At 42.8% G+C, this 16092-nt stretch overlaps 1 protein-coding gene across 1 annotated transcript in view; it reads right to left on the reverse strand.

Annotated features, from left to right (window-relative positions):
- Positions 1-16092, reverse strand: part of LPP (LIM domain containing preferred translocation partner in lipoma) — a 370558-nt gene that overhangs the window by 54487 nt on the left and 299979 nt on the right. The gene's annotated exons all lie outside the window — the stretch shown is intronic.

Here is a 16092-nt window from a genome sequence, read left to right on the forward strand (position 1 = left end):
ATGCAAGGGAACAAGTAAAATGTAGTGTATTTCCTTTATAAATGTTTCCTTTAATGCTGATGAAAGTTGCCAGATGACAGAGATTATAGTTGTGTATCCACTAAAGAGCCCCGGCTGCAGAAACAGACGAGCAAGTTCTTTGCAGTGGTTTGCCAGGCACTCAGTGTTGTCTCTGGAAGCCACAGCAGTGCCAGCCTGCCCAAGGGCATCCAGGACTGTAAGAGGGTGACATATCCCATGCTGCCTCCTGGGCACTCCTTGCTACCTGCTTCTCTTCTGCGTTTAGCATTAGGCATAGGAATGACAGAAAAGGAGTTTAAAGTTGCAAGTGGGATGGGGAGAAATAGCATTTCACAAATACTTCTGAAAATGGAAAAGAAATTTCTGTTCAGGGGTGAATTTCAAAGCACTGATGTGCAACGAAACACCTTGCCAATAAACACTTCACTAAATAAGGAGTGCAATCAGTTCATTTGGTAAAAAGAAATGAAAAAAAAAAATCCAACTTTCAGAGAAATCCCCCACCTTCCTGTGCCCACCACTCCTCTCCTTCAGGGGAAACTGATTGCACATAAGTTAAAAAAAGCGAGATATGCAAAACAAAAATGCTCCTCATTTCCCTCCTTACTTTTTTCCAAAATTAAAATGGGGCAAAATCTTTAAAAGCTGTGAAAATTTGGGGTTTTCCACACTTTCAAAAGCTGAGAAAGCTCTTCTTTATTTTACTTCTACAGGAAAATTAGAGTTTTTAAAATAAAGATGACTCTTCTCCCTGGAACACATAGTTAACACTGAAATATCTTTTTTTTTTCTCCTTTTTTATTTCTTAAATGAGTCTTTGACTACTACATGGCAGCCAGGGAACAGTCTCAGCAGCTCTTCACTGAAGTTCGGGTGACCTGTGAATATGTCAACCAGTTCCTAGCAAGGCTGGCATGGAACTTCCCTCTAGACAGCTTATCCCAAAGCTTATAGTGCAGAGTTTTGTTCCTCCTGGGAAGGACCTTAGCAAGGGAAACTGTCACTGTGGATTAGGAAGATTTTGGCAGTTCTGGTGATCCTAATAGCAGCCACTGAGCCAGGTCCCTTTTTACTCACACTTGCAAACCTGCATTACAAAATAAACCCTGTACTGTAAAAGAACCAAATATATGGCAGCACACATGCTGTGCAACCACACTTGTCTGCACCTCCCATGGCAAAAAGATGGCAGCAGAGGTTACAGAAATCCCTCCTCCTCCATCCTCATCTTGAGATGATGGACAAGGGGATTACCTGGGCAACACTCTGGCCCACTCTGTAATTCTGCACCAGATTTCAAGGTCCTCTTGGAAGAAACACCTTACAATCATATAGAGTGCCAGTGGCAGGAGCCCCAGCCTGTCTGGCCTCCTCACAGGTGTCCCTCTGAGCGTACTGCCCCAGCCTGCTCACCCACTGATGTGTTGGTAGAGCAGCAGAGGGTAGTTTCAGGGGCTGCTGCACTCAACCCCATATGTAAGCAATGGCTGCAGAACTGAGCAGATCTGGGGGACAGATGAGCTGGTCCCCTCCTCAGATACTTCATGTTTGTTTTCACGCTTTGTGCTCCTTCTCCTGCCCACTCTTCCAGGTGTGGACGACCAATGACCAGTGGCCTGTGGGATCACGCCACTACCCTTGCATGTTGATCAAATCCTCCTTAGCACTTGTTTTCATAAGAGCTGAACTGAGGGTGCAGGGGACACCCACACTGATATGGGTAGCAGCCTTTTTGTTTAGCAGTCTCCAGCAGCCCAAGGATGGGCTGAGGCCCTGTGGTGTTAGGTGCAGGACAAAGAAAATGTCCCATTTCCCAAGGACTTTCACCTCCAACTGTTTCCATGTTGCGCAAGGGCACTTCAAACCTCTTCTGTCCCCCGGCTCAGCCAACCCATTTCATAAGCTCCAGACGGGCGCCATCAGTACATTCACTAGACACAAGCACAGCCAAAAATCACATCCGCTGCTGGGCCCGAATGACTCAATTCACTCTTCCATAGCCTGGCTCAGATCCAGATGGTGTTCGGCAGCTTGTCTGCCTTGCTGCATCGCCGTGAGGGTGGTGGCACGAAGAGATTTTTACCAAAGACTCTGTTCAGCAGAAAAGGTGAAAATGCCTGAGTAATGGCAAAGTTTTGAGTCAGAGATGCTTCCCGTGCCAATGGCTCTGGCCTACCAACCTGGCACCTCTCATGCATGCTTGCCTGGGGAAAAATGTCTGACAAAAAAAAACAAGGAGCAGGGAGGGAACTTGTCTTCCCCCTGCCAAAAGTAAAAAGAAGGGAAAAAAAAAAAAGCGAGGAAAGGCTGGATCCCACAAATAGTGAGTCCTGACCAAATGGTAGCTCTCATATTCCCAACAGCTTTGAGGCCTGGAGTTTTCAAAGGTGTCTGACTGCACTGGGAGAAGATGTCCCACCAAATTTCAACTGGCACCTCATTTATTTAAAGTCTTTTGAAAATCCTGCTTTCATAATCCAGCCCCAGCCCAAAGCTTCCTTGCTGTTTTGAAACACACGCCGTCTGCATGTCGACAGCAATCTCATTGTAAATCACATCCAACGGGTCCTGGAAACAGCCTCACCTGTACACCCACCAGCTGCCCCCTGCGCTCAATTCCATCGCTCCAAATTTCTCAGCAGCTGGAACCAACTAACTCTGTTTTCTCTCATTAAACCAAGCTACTGGACAGAGGTTTCCTTCTTTACCCCCAAATCTGGGACCTTTCCAACCAGGTGCAAGTTCCAATATTTGTTTATTCTCTTGGACAAGTAACAGGGGCTTTATAACCTCAGATACAGAGGCACTCCCATTCCGGTGGGAATGTGCAGCCCTTGTTTCTACTCAAGATGACCAGACACATCATATCCTTAAAATACGACATCGGTATGGAGAGCAGAAGTCCTTTAAAATACCATGTGATATCAGTGACACCATATTACTTCTAGTCACGTAATTATGCAATACTTGCAATTCCGCTCATCCTCTGGGTCACAGGACCTATTTTTGCTGGCTGAGGTAAATGGGAAGTAACACTGATAACTCTTCCAACTCACTTTGAAATGTCTTCCCAGTAGCACATGATGCGTATCTGGAGTCCATGATACAGCAGTTTGATTATTCACACCTGATTGTCACATTCTCCAAGACTGAACAAAAAGGAGAGAGAACTTTTCTCTGCTGGCCTCCAGTCACACTGAATTAGTGCAAAATATAGGATTCATATTTATAAAAAAATATTATTTTATTTAAAGAAGGTCTGTGCAAACCCCATCTGCACAATTGCATGTGTCACTCTCACACATCCTACAGATTTTGATTCATAATTAGCAAGGCTTCAAAAATAATAAGAATTGGAAAAAAAGAAAAAAAAGCAAACCAAAACAAACCCTTAAATCTGAGCTCTTTAGTATCCCTAAGAGTGCTTTGTTTGAGGTAATGGTTTGGAGTCTAGAGCCTGTTGGCTATCAGTAGGATACATGGGGAAAGTGGGTTAGGATCCGAGTTTATCGTGATACTGGGAGGGCTAAATAAAATACAATGCTCAGCGAGCTATACAGGTTTTCCTGACATTTAGCCACCACAAGGACATCATCTGATGTTGATCAGTATCTATGAAGATGAGTTCAAAACATTACTCTTACCACATTTCTAAGATGTGGTAGTACTTTTAAATTGGCTTTTGCATTAGAAGTGCCAATCCTTGTCTCCTGAATTATTCACACAATTCTTGACCCAGGAATTCGGCACTGATGGAAACTGAAACCCCAAAGGCTTTTGCACCTTGTGACAAGGCTGAATCAGGGCGAAAGGACTGATCTGATATCCAGAGGTCATGGTGAGTCCTGCCAGTCCAATGTCCTTGAGCGGACATTAGAAAAGACTAACATCAGTGGGGATTATAAGCATTTGCCAAAAACTCAGCATTTACAAACCTTCTGAACACCCCAAACCAGTCACATCAATCACTATATGAAGAAAGTTGGCAAATCATTGTGTTCTGAAATTTCAGGGTGCTCTTTACTGGTTTCTTACCAACAAATGAGGTCACCGTGAAGATGGTAACTAAATTTAATCCTCGTTAAACACTTAGGTATGACAGCAGGGAAAACTTACAGACTTGTTTACTTGTGACAACAGAATCATTTGAAAACCACTAGACCTCTAAATTTAGATCTGAGGTATGTATAGAGACACTCATTTCTGTTTAGCCCAAGACAGATTTTAACTGATGTCAACTTAGGCAGCTTCAGGCAGTTTTGAATGTATATGATCAATCCCAGAAAACCAATGCTGGTTTAAGTGAGTTGGTTTCCATTTGCAGCAAAAATAATACAATTTTGTTATGTTGACAAAGTCAGATGCGATGGGTATACTGGGGAAGCGATTATTCATACCTTGACACAGAAAACTGTGTGGGAGACTTTCACCCCAGCTAAAGGCTAGTTTGAAGAAGCTAGCATCCAAAAGAGAGAATTGCAGCAACATCAGGTGAGATCCAAATGCAAATGTTCAGACCTCCAAGTATTTTGGAAATCCCTCTCACTGTTTTGCACTGCTCTGAGCGTGCCCTCTGCAGCCATGACATTCACACATGACAGTGTGAATTAACATACATAATGCGGCTCCTGGGAAGTATCCAGCCCATACCCTAGATCACATGGCTGCAGAAGTGTTTGAGTTAAGCTTCAGACCCGTTTTTGAACATTAGAACATCTGGAAAAGGTCTGAATTTAACTACCCCAGTGCTCATCGTTTTCTTGCTGCTTCAGAAGAACACTGAACCTATCTCTGTATAACAAGGAAGAGACAAATTGGCATTTTGGAGCCATGGAATAAAGACCTACCAAATATCTTTTCCTGCAATACAGTAAAAACTTTTTTCCAGGGAAGAGTTCTGTCTGAGGTTCTAAGGGTCACTGTGGAACAGTCCTGGCTGAGAGAGTGACAAAATTAGTAAAACATTTGCCCAGGGGAAAAAAACATGACTCTCATTTTATAGTTATTTCCACTGCGTATTGTTTTGCTCTCTACTGTCCCTAGAGCAAAAGCATGAAGCCACTGCACACACTAATCTCCTGAGAGCTCAGGCTATATTTAATCTAGCAGAACTATATCCAAGCTGATGCCAGTTTGAACATCTTCTAGTCAACACACCTATTGAGATGTGATCCATCAGGTATCATGATTAGACCATGCTCCAAAATATGATCCTGTAAAATTTGACTCATTCTTCCAAACAGCTGCAATTTCCTGGGCCAGACGAGCTCTCATAATCAAACATTTGCTAGAAGCTCACCATTCCTGACAGCAGTTATTCAGCCTCAGGACTTTGGCCATTTACGTGAGATACAGGTCAGTCCTCCTAAATGAAATGATGTTTTTTCTGCAAAGGGTAATAGGCACTGAGGCTGTGTGAACACCTTGCAATCACACAAAACATAAGAAACCAAGGCTGGAGCACCTAGGACAGTTTAGTTACAGATCCTCACCCAAACTCCTGCTATAGTCAGAGCAGAGACACAACAAGAAAACCACCAAGATCCCAAGACTAATCAGGCTTTCTATGAAGTATTGTTTTTGTTTGAAACACCTAGCCACTCTTAGAGCAATGGGCTTCATGAACAACATTATTTAGTCTTGAGCATCACATGACCAGGGATGGCTCAGGGCACAGATCTGTGACCCCAGGAGAGCAACATCCCTCTGCTCCATGCTTCATGGAGACCCCTTTTTTGACCCCCTTGAAACCGGTGTTTCCTACACCCTTCAGGTATATGTGTTTCTCCCCTGAATGAGCAAACAGAGAAGTTTTTATTCTCCCCTCAGTACAGAGACTGAATGAGTGACCAGCTTTCCCCTAGAGCTGACTGTATGACTGACACAGCCCTTCTGGCTCTCCTCAGCTACCTTTCCAAAGGAGGGATGCCACAGAGATAGCAAAGCACCAGCTGTGTACATCTGTAGTGCACATGCTCCACTTTCTTCACCTTCTGAATTATGCCTGTGAAACAATGAGAAATACTTCTGACCATAAGCAACTTCCCTGTTTCAATCACATCCTCTCCTGTGGTCCTGCATGGAAACTGGGTATACACAGCCTAGGAGGTTATGGTTGTTCTAGCATCAGTAGTGGCCAGTTAGGAATTACATAAGCAGCATGCAGTGAAGCCTGTATTTTGGCATTCTGTGCAGAAGACGACGCTGTTTTGACAGATACACCCAAATGAAAGAATGTTTAAAAGCACCTCACTCACTTCCAAATCCTCTTTTACTGCAGCCATAGCCTCCTCACTCCTGGCTGCCTCTCCCCACCTTCCTCTCTTCTTCATACATGCATGTCAGGCTTGCCAGTGCTGGAGGTACTTGCACCTCACAAGAATGTATAGGCACCAAAAGCTCAATCCATTGATGTGAGATGTTGGGATGGAGAATGGGAAAGAAGGGAGTGCCATTAGGAACCATGGTCCATTCAACAACTGGCCCTATATATATGCATATGCTTAGGTATATAGGTATTTTAGGATTTCCTCTTAATTTCAGCCACTGGACAGAAACAAAAACCAGCTGCCTGGCTTGGGGAGATGACAATGAGGACACACAACCAGAATTAGCTCCACTCTGGCAATGATGATCACTAGGACTTAATGGTCCAGGAGAGCTGACTGCACATGACAGCATAAATGACCTACACCAGCATCCTTTCCAAATGTCTCCCTCTAGGAAAGCTTAGCGAGACAGAATTTCTTAGGTCACATGGTGACATATAATCCCTGAGATAAAAAGAGGTGGGAAGTCAGTACTGTCTTGCCCTAATCATTCACTGAAACAAGAGAAAACTCAAGGTAAAAAAAACATCTGGCCTTCTGCAGGTCTTTTGGAAGCTGATAGCTGAATTCACCTGGCTTTTGGAGCAAGCAGAAAATGAGGAAATAGTGTCATTTTAAAACCTGTTCCTTTTTTCAGAGTATAATTTTAAATGACAAAAAGGCCCAATCAAACTCCCCTCAAAAACTTTTCCCCACTCCTTACCCACCCCCATAAAAGAAGGCTGTGCATCATCTGTTCAGTCTGCTCCGACAGTGCAGACAGAAATCAGAACGTACGCTTGGTAGATAGTAAGTTATTAACCTCTCAAGATACTGTCTGGAACCAGAATTTGTTGAGTAAATTGCATATTAAAGCTGAATACTGCTGCTAACTGAATGCAGCCTGATTCACAGCTCTGAACAAATAGCTTAGCATTGCTGGGACGGTAATTTGGAAGGACCCAGAGAGAAATTCATTTACATCCCAAGTCCAGCTGCCTGTCTTCAGCTGCGGAGAGTGCCTTGCCCTTTGGAGGACGGATCTCTAAAATCTCTAAACCTCCACATCTCTAAAAATCTCCACAAATGCGTGTTATTGCCAGTGTATTTTACTGAAACACTGTGCTCAATGGGGAGATTAATTTTCTCAGCTTTTAAAACCCATGCATGAAACCATGCTGACCCCTTCTGACCCTGGGGCAATTATGATACCTTTTAAGGGGTTAAGCTCCCATTTTTAGCTGGTACTACCAGATATAGCTATATCTGTATCTCTGATAACAAGAAAACAAGCAAAATTATTGGAAATGAGCAAGTTAATAAAACAAAGCTGGTGACAAGGTATCTGACATGGTCACCTGACTCCCATTTACACTGACAGTGATCTGTTGGCACTGAAGTTTTCCATTTCCCTCAATAGCACTGGCACAGGCAGGGCCACGGGACAGGCACCACGCTTAGCTACACTGACAAAAACTGTGCTGGCACAGTCCAAGCAGGTGACATCTGATGGCAAGTTTCACAAGTCAAAGTGGGTTTACTCTTGGCTGCTGGTAGCATCCCAAATGTCTGGCAGGGCTGGCTGCTCGTGATTTGCTGTCAGTTTGGGATGACAGTCTCCTGACTTTAGAGCAGACTGTGACCTTGGACTGTAGCCAGAGACACAAAAAACTGTGTTCACGCCCAAGATGACATGCTGAACAGCAAGGTGCACTTGTAGACATGAAAACAGTGAAGCCCACTAAAAGCAGCAGGACAGTTTGGCTACTTTTGATTCTTTTTGTTCTTTCAGCACTCCCCTACCTCCTTGCACACTGAGAAACACTCTGTATTGATTATGCTGACATTGACAGCAGAGCTGGAATTTTTTCTTCTCTTTTTTTTTATTTTCACATCTGAGATGAGAAAGTGGGTTATGATTCATCTCACACAATCTGAGTCAAAGCGATTCCTTAAAAAAATAAAGAAAAGAAAAAAAAACCCAAACAGTTTTGATGCATTTCCATCAGAAGAAAACAGGCTGGAGAAGAACATTCGGCACACGAGAGAGCCCTGTTTAATTCTTTTTCACCACATTTCACTCTCAGATAAAATCTGGCCTTCCCCCCACAGCTAAGTTTCAAGTGACACTCAAAATGCCCCCCAAAAATTACTGGCAGGAGACAAACTACCACATCAAAAATGACAGCATGAGACAAATGCCACCAGAAGGAGAAATAATGAACGGCACACCATGATCCCCCCACTCCCATGGAACGCCAGTTGCTAGACTGGAAAGTAACAGATTACTATGTTATCAATTTTCATAATAGCCATAAACTACCTAAATGCTGAAGTCCAACAGCATTAGTGGGTACATTACATTAACAACAGCTAAGATTACCAAGCGTGATCCTGGAGTGCTTTCCTTCCCCTTTCTTATTTTCACAGCCATGTTATTAGCCCTGGAAAATAGGGTTTGTGATCTAAATGCTGGGAAGAGCCTTCAGATTTCTCATCAGACGAGGCTCATAAGCCCATCTGGTTGATTTTCACATAAAACAAGAGCGAGGCCGTGGCTGTGGGTAAGGCACGGGACTTGAAGGAATTCTAGGCTCAATTCCCACTTTGCTACTGATTCTCTGCATGATGCTGGGTGAGTCATCTAAACTCTGCTAGTCAGCCCCTCATTTGTAAATTAAGGACAATAATAATTTTCTGGTCTTGCTGCATTTTCAGTTTGGAAGCTCAGAGGGATGCACACTGTTTCCTACTTCATGTTTAAATTGCACATAGTGCAGTGTGACCGCAGTCTTGCTAGCAGGCCTTAGATGTTATTGCAGTACAAATAAGCCATAAAATAACATGGAAGCAACAGCAAATTCACTGCAACCAGCTTCAAACAATAGGTGAGCTGTTTTCAGTAGTAAAAAAGCAGAAAAAAAAAAAAAGATTAATTTATGCTAGGTCATGAGCATAACTATTTTCATGTTGCTGGGACGAAGATTTTTCCAGGACTGAGTGTGCTGGAAGTGTGGTTTCTAATCTCAGCTCCAGAACTGGCTGTCTGAATATCACTGAACAAGTCAGCCCTAAATTACAACAAAAAAAAATTAGAATTTTATGGCTTAAAACACTCCAAAGCACTATCCGAATCGAAAATTATTTCTATGAAACTAAATCCAGGAAAACATTCTCACTCATTCTCAGACACACAAACACGCATCTCCTTTTAAAATACCTGTGAGTGAGTATTTAGTGCTTGTGAAATCCTGGATGGAAAACACTGTCTTGCATCCAGAAAAGACACTTAAGATGAGAAGGAGGAAAAACCTTCGCCCTCCCACGTGCCCCTAGACTAAGTCTTCCCCCAGCCCCTGGCCTCCTTGAGGAGATTCCTAACCAGAGGTCCTCTAGGAGCCACCAATTATAGTTTTAGCAAGATGATGAAGCATCCACAAAGAACTCCCTTGAGAGACACCAACTCTTTCATGTGGGGCAGGTCACATTTCCAATTCCTTATGACCTGAGTTAGCAATGGACTAACCATAGAAAGGCTTTAGGTTGGAAGAGGCCTCAGAGATCACCTGGTTCCAATCCCCTGTCATGGGCAGGGTTGTCAAAGTCTTGATGGCTCATTATCAATACTTCAGCCATTTTAGTCCACAGAGAGTTTCATTTGGCCACATAAATTTGCCATGAATGGGCTCGATTCTCTTTGAACTGCTTCTCAATTAAAAAAGATTTACTTCATATGCAATTATGAGCTATTAACTTCTGTGGGCTTGAGTATTAGTCTCATCATTGTCCAAAGTCTTTTCAGATGGAGGCTGAGCTATGCTATCCATTTATACGGTGTCTACCACAGACAGAAGAGCCCTATTGCAACATAAGAAATGACTACCAACTTCACAGTATATTTTTTCATAGATACATTCATTTTTAAACACGCAGAAGAAATCTTATAGAATGCTGCTGTACTTCAGAAAGACATTTCATTATCACGTTTCACTCCTCTTCGAAGACACCAGGAGACTGACAGCTTTTATTTTCTGACTGTTTCTTCAAAAATAATTCCACTCACAACCCAAAGCCCATGTTTGTTTCACAGCACATAGGTGATCATTGAAATACCTTTGCTAAAATGCTAGCTTGGTACTCTGCACTTATTCTCCATGAAATGACTTCTGCATCAAATCAGTTCTATTTAATTGTAAAAAATATGTCTAGATTGACTGCCAGCAATTCAAGCTAAATGAGGGACTTAAAAACACCAAGGTAGTCATGCTGCTTTTTACCTGCATCAGTTCACATTTTATCACCTACAGCAACAACGGGTAATTTTAGTTTTGATGCAAGATTCAGACCACATGTGTGAAGCAGCGCTGGTCTCTGAAGTGACTGTACTTCACAAACACTCATGATACACAGTCTTGTCCACTTCTAGGTGGATATGAAAAGCAAAGAAGCAAGACAAGTCTTCTGCCTCCTGGCACATGTGGGTAGCAGGTGCTCAAGGCTCACAGGAGTGCAGCCTTCCCTCATTCCTGACGGCTACATCTGCTTGATCTTCAATAAGAAATGCGCGCTCCAGACTTAATAATACTAAGATGTCTGGCATAAAAAGATACGGGTGCTTGGATTTCCAAAACATTTTCCCCACAATTTCTGCAGGGTAAGACATGGATGACATCAACAGCAGGAAGAACCAAACTTTTGCACCCATTTTACTCTTTCAAATGCTGAAAAGCAACTTAAATCAGCTCACAGCTACTGCACAGCACTGTTTTCTCATGTCTTTGGAGATAAACGCATGCAGACACGGTATGTTCTGCTCTTCTGCCACTCACAGGTCTCCTCTTTTGCAATCCCCTCTTAGACAATGGGACAACTTAAGGTTGCATTAAGACTGTCCACGTACAGTAACTGCCCAAACCCTACCTGCACTTGCTGTACAAAGATGCTGGCAGCCACAGGACTCCCTGAAAGCAAGTTAGATGGATGTGGCAAGCAGTGACAGAAGTGAGACTGAAGAAACAGGCTCTGAAAGCCATTTACCAGGGTAATTGAAGCCCCTGGGGAGCAGAGGGAGGGAGCCTCACCCTGCAGCATGCCACAAGAGGGCAGCTGGGTGCTGATGGTGCTGCAACACAACCTCCTAGCCCTGCTCCCCGCCACTGTACCCTGAGCAAAAATGCTAGACTATGGCTCGAGCATAAAAGATGATAACTTGAACTACAGTGCAGAAAAGAGTCCTCATTATATGTTTGTTCTTCCTGTTTTTGTGAGAGGTTACATAACAGAAAATGACTGCTGGCTCAAAATCTAATCTACTATTTTCTGATCCAGATGTTGTTCGGGTGAGGATGACTGCTACCTCGCACCAGAAACCCTGTCTTCAAACAAAGGGCACAATTACATGGCAAAATTACAATGCAACTATGTTTTTTTAATAATAAGTTGCATCTTTTAATAATAACCTTTTCAGAAGAACCTGGCGAGATACACTGACTTTCATTTTCCTTCTCTAGTGGCAATTCAGATGGAACTAAGATGGTACCTGAGCAGACAGAAAGGGGATGCCTTGTACAGAAATGCCTGGTGAAGACACAGCTGTGATGCAGAATGTGTCCACACTATAGACAGTACAACTGTTTAGCCCACAGGGCTATGTCAAGAGATAGAGACGCCATGAATGGAAGATAGCCATTCCTGCACAGCCTAGAGAGCAGTCTCATCTCCATCCTAGAATCATATGATCATAGAATCATCTTAATTGTAACACTGCATCTCAAAGAATTGTTGGAGATGAAGGCTTCTCCACTGGGTGCACTCCTACAATCACTGGTCTGAAACAGCCCATATCTGAAGGTATACGAGCATTAAATGCACTGCAAATAGGGTGAAAGGGGAAAAAAAAAGTCTGCAGAGGTGAAATGATCTGCCAAAGGTCTCACGAGGGTTCAGGATGAGAAGAAAAGGAAGACAAGCATCCTGTCTGTCAGCCTTGCTCCCCACCTTAGTCTGCACCACCTCTTGTCAGAGTTGGAACACATGACAAATACACTCAAGAAAACTTCATCTCCTGAGCTGTTAGCTCTGAGACAAATCAAGGCCCCTTTATTGTACAAGAGTATCATTTTAGTAACTCTCCTCTCCCCATGTGCATCCCTACATTACAAAGGAAACAAAAGAGGAAACTGCTATGTTATCAAGTACATAAAACTCCTTTGATAGATCTGAGTGTCTTCAGTAAAATGCCAGAAAATGTTTCTTCCCACCAGTTAGGGAAACTCCCTGTTGTGAGGAGTGACTCAGCTGGGACATAGACCACAAAGCAATGGAATATGGGGGCCCTGATGGCACTTTTCCTGTTCTAATCAGAATTGACTGAGTGGCAATAGCGACTGATAAGCTGCCAGAAGTTCTTTTTTTCTAGAGTACTTGAAATGGTGGCCCAGAACAGTTGTGATCTTTGTGTGGTGTGTGTTCCACTCTAAAAAATGCAAAATCAGAAGCTGAAGTTTCCCGTGGAGGCCAATAAAATATTTTGATAGATTTATCCTAATCTCCTGCAAATCTCCATTTCTCCTTCCCCATCCTTACTCAATTTCCCCTCCAAGAAATAATTTCTTTTTCTACAATGTGCCTTTCTATGATCACAGATCTAGCAATACGAAGGGCTGTGAAAGGGAGAAAGCATCCTGACCAGGCAGTGCGTAACACATATGAGAATCCTTTCTAATATAAAGGAATTTGATTAAAGACAGCCAACTACCACAGATCAGCAACTGAATCAGCAGTAAAGAGTAGCCTAGATTTAGGACACTTCAATTTGCTGATTTGTCGAGGACTTTCAGAGAGAAGTCACTCCATAAGTCATTCCCTAACTTACAGGAGGGTAGGAGGTGATACACACCAAAGACTGGGATTCTTAGCTGCAGTATGGTAAAGCGGGCTTTCAATAAAACTTAGGAAAGCAGAATTACCAGAATTGTATGTTTAACTCCTAAAAATGCACTCTTTTTGTTCATTTGTTAAATTACGATGCTCACTGATTACACTTCTGTGATTAAACACTGCCTTGCCATTGCCAGCTAGAGGATTTCCCAGTGACTAGATCATGCTCCTGTAGTGAATCTAGGCAACAACTGTGATCTTACTCTCTCAAAGTGTGCCTCCAGCATGCTGCTTCTTGGCTTACCACATTCCCTGGCTCCTCAGGAATGCAGCATGAGCCATGACATGCCACCAGCTGCGTGCACTTTTGTGAGCAGTCATTGGCTATAGCAATTTCCCAGTCTCTGAAACTACCTCCAATAAATTCCACCCAGGGAAGCTGTAGAGAGATGTGGTGAGCAAAGATCTGATGGAAGTTCTGGCTGGCTGGCTCCCAGACTCAGCTCACCCAGAATCCCAGCAGCACCAGCTGGCATCGCTAGGGCAAAGAGACTTCAGGCTCTTGCTCCTCTTCCCTCCCCAGGAACATCTGCCTATGCTGAAACAAGATGGCTTGATGGCAAACCAGAGATACGGAAAGTGAAACTGCAGCAGGAAGATGGTTATGGAAAAGATCCCAGAGTGCTGACGGGGCAAGTAAAATGACCTTTCTTCAGCCTGACTGTTCAAATGTAATTATTCCAACAAATTATTTCCATGACTTAATATAACGCCTTGCAGCTTTCTAGCAAGGTTAATTAGATTCCTCAATTCAAAACCTATCTGTTCTTAACCAACTTTTAATATGCTGAAATCCAGTTTTCTAAATTCAAACTAATAAAAGTGATTAGCTGACAGCTATCTGGTATGTTACAATTACCATGGCATTTAGACCTCAGGCAGAAGATATTTAATGCAAATCAGAGTCAATGTCTCTGCCCATTTGTCCTTTTTCTGATTATTGGATCAATGTGCCATATGAATCTTGTACAATCCACATTACCATGCTAAACAAATAAAGAACAGAGAATAAAGGCAGAGATACTGGTTCAGACAGTTAACCAAAGTTGAAAGACTTCTTTTTTCCTCCTACACTTAATTTCTTCTTTACGCATGAGTATGAAGCTGTGGAAGGGTACCAGACTGACAGCTCAGTGGATGGGTATTTAGCTCTGACTCAGTCACAATTAGTATAAAACTCCCGGGTCTGCACTGCCATATCAAAAAACCTCAACCATTGTGATCCCAGAGACCATTTTCCTCTGAGAGTAGGTCGGGCTGGAATAGACCTAAGAAGATGAGGGCAGACCACCTCTTTGATTTTATCCAACCATAAAAAACAGTTGTGTCCCAGGACTGCTAGTTTTGTTTTGCATTTTTCTTGGTAGGTATATAATTAGTTGTGGCTATGTTTCCCAAATTGCTGCATGGGGCACAGCATGCTTAAAGCTGAGGAGTTTAGCCCAACACACAGTTTATCTGCACATTAAGAATATCAAGGCTGGAGACTCAGAGGTGATCTTCAGTGGCATAGAATGAGTGCAATTAGAAGATTTGTCAGGTGCAGCTTGTAATTAAGCATCACCTGCCCAAAGATGACTAGGGTTGTTGTTTGATTTTCACCAAGCAGCTTGCATCATGCACAATCACTCTATCTTTGATCATGCTGATGCTTATAACAACAACCTTGGCAACATTTCCAAACGATCTGGATGCTTCTTTCCATCTCCTGCTCTCCTGCTGAATTAAGAGCTATTGGCATGGCATTGGTCTGACCTTCCATCCGATAGCCAAATTGATGACCTAACATTGAGAGACCTTATGTTCCAATCCTCTGAGCCATGCATCCCTTTTGGATGAATAAGCTTTGATGTACCACGCTCCCAAACAGAGCAGAACTATCTCAGCGATACATTATTAGTCTGCAAAACCCTAGCATTTCAGCTCCATAAATACAAGTGCTAAACAAAACTAAAGCTTCACTTCAGGAAACAATTTCTGAGCTGTGAGGAAAATTAATCACTAGAACAGCTTATCAGGGTAGGTGGTTGACTCACCATTGCTTGAAGTCTTTAAGATAAAAAGATTAGACTTTTTTTTTAAGTCCTGATTTAATCAAGCTTTCTGGGAGACACTGAGAGCAGGACATTGGGCTGCATAACAGCAAGGTCCTTTCTGAACTTGGATCCTGTGAATTTCCAAATACCCTGTTCACCCAACTAACTTACTGAGCTTATGGGAAGAATGGAATGGGCTTCAGCCCCTGAATTGGCTCTTGCCACTTACAGTTCTGCATTAAGAAAATGACTGTAATCAAATCTCATGCTTCAGGGCTTCAGCCGTTTGCCTGAAGGGAGCAGGAAAAAGGCTTCTCCTTCTTGCCCACCCACACTAATAGCTAAGTACATGTTATGTTTGTTTGGTTTATCGTTGCTTCCCTTTTAAAACATTACACAGTGAACTCAAACGAGTATGGGGCAGAGACAAAGTCACATGCAGCAACACAGAAAATGCTCTCTGGTTATCCCATCTTCAGTAAGTCATTCTTACTCATACCTTAAATCTGTGCTAGTCATCAGCTTTGATGACCATCACTGTTTACAGAGAAGACATTTTGGCTGTGAGAGTGGAGACCATGGAAGGCAGAAGATACTCATGGAGAATGGGGATTGATATCTACCATATTTCACAGAACATTGTTTATCTGATGAGAACATCTTGACCTTCTCTAGTAATCAGATTCTTTTCACTGCAAAATCCTTGCTTATTAGGACCTTGGTTCCACCTGATTTCCAATTAAACAAAACGACTGAAGTTTCTTTAATTCAGAAATGCTTTTGTCCAA

This window comes from Cyrtonyx montezumae, unplaced genomic scaffold (genome assembly GCF_038088225.1).
Source record: "Cyrtonyx montezumae isolate F1298 unplaced genomic scaffold, pur_monq_1.0 scaffold_5, whole genome shotgun sequence".
NCBI lineage: Eukaryota > Metazoa > Chordata > Aves > Galliformes > Odontophoridae > Cyrtonyx > Cyrtonyx montezumae.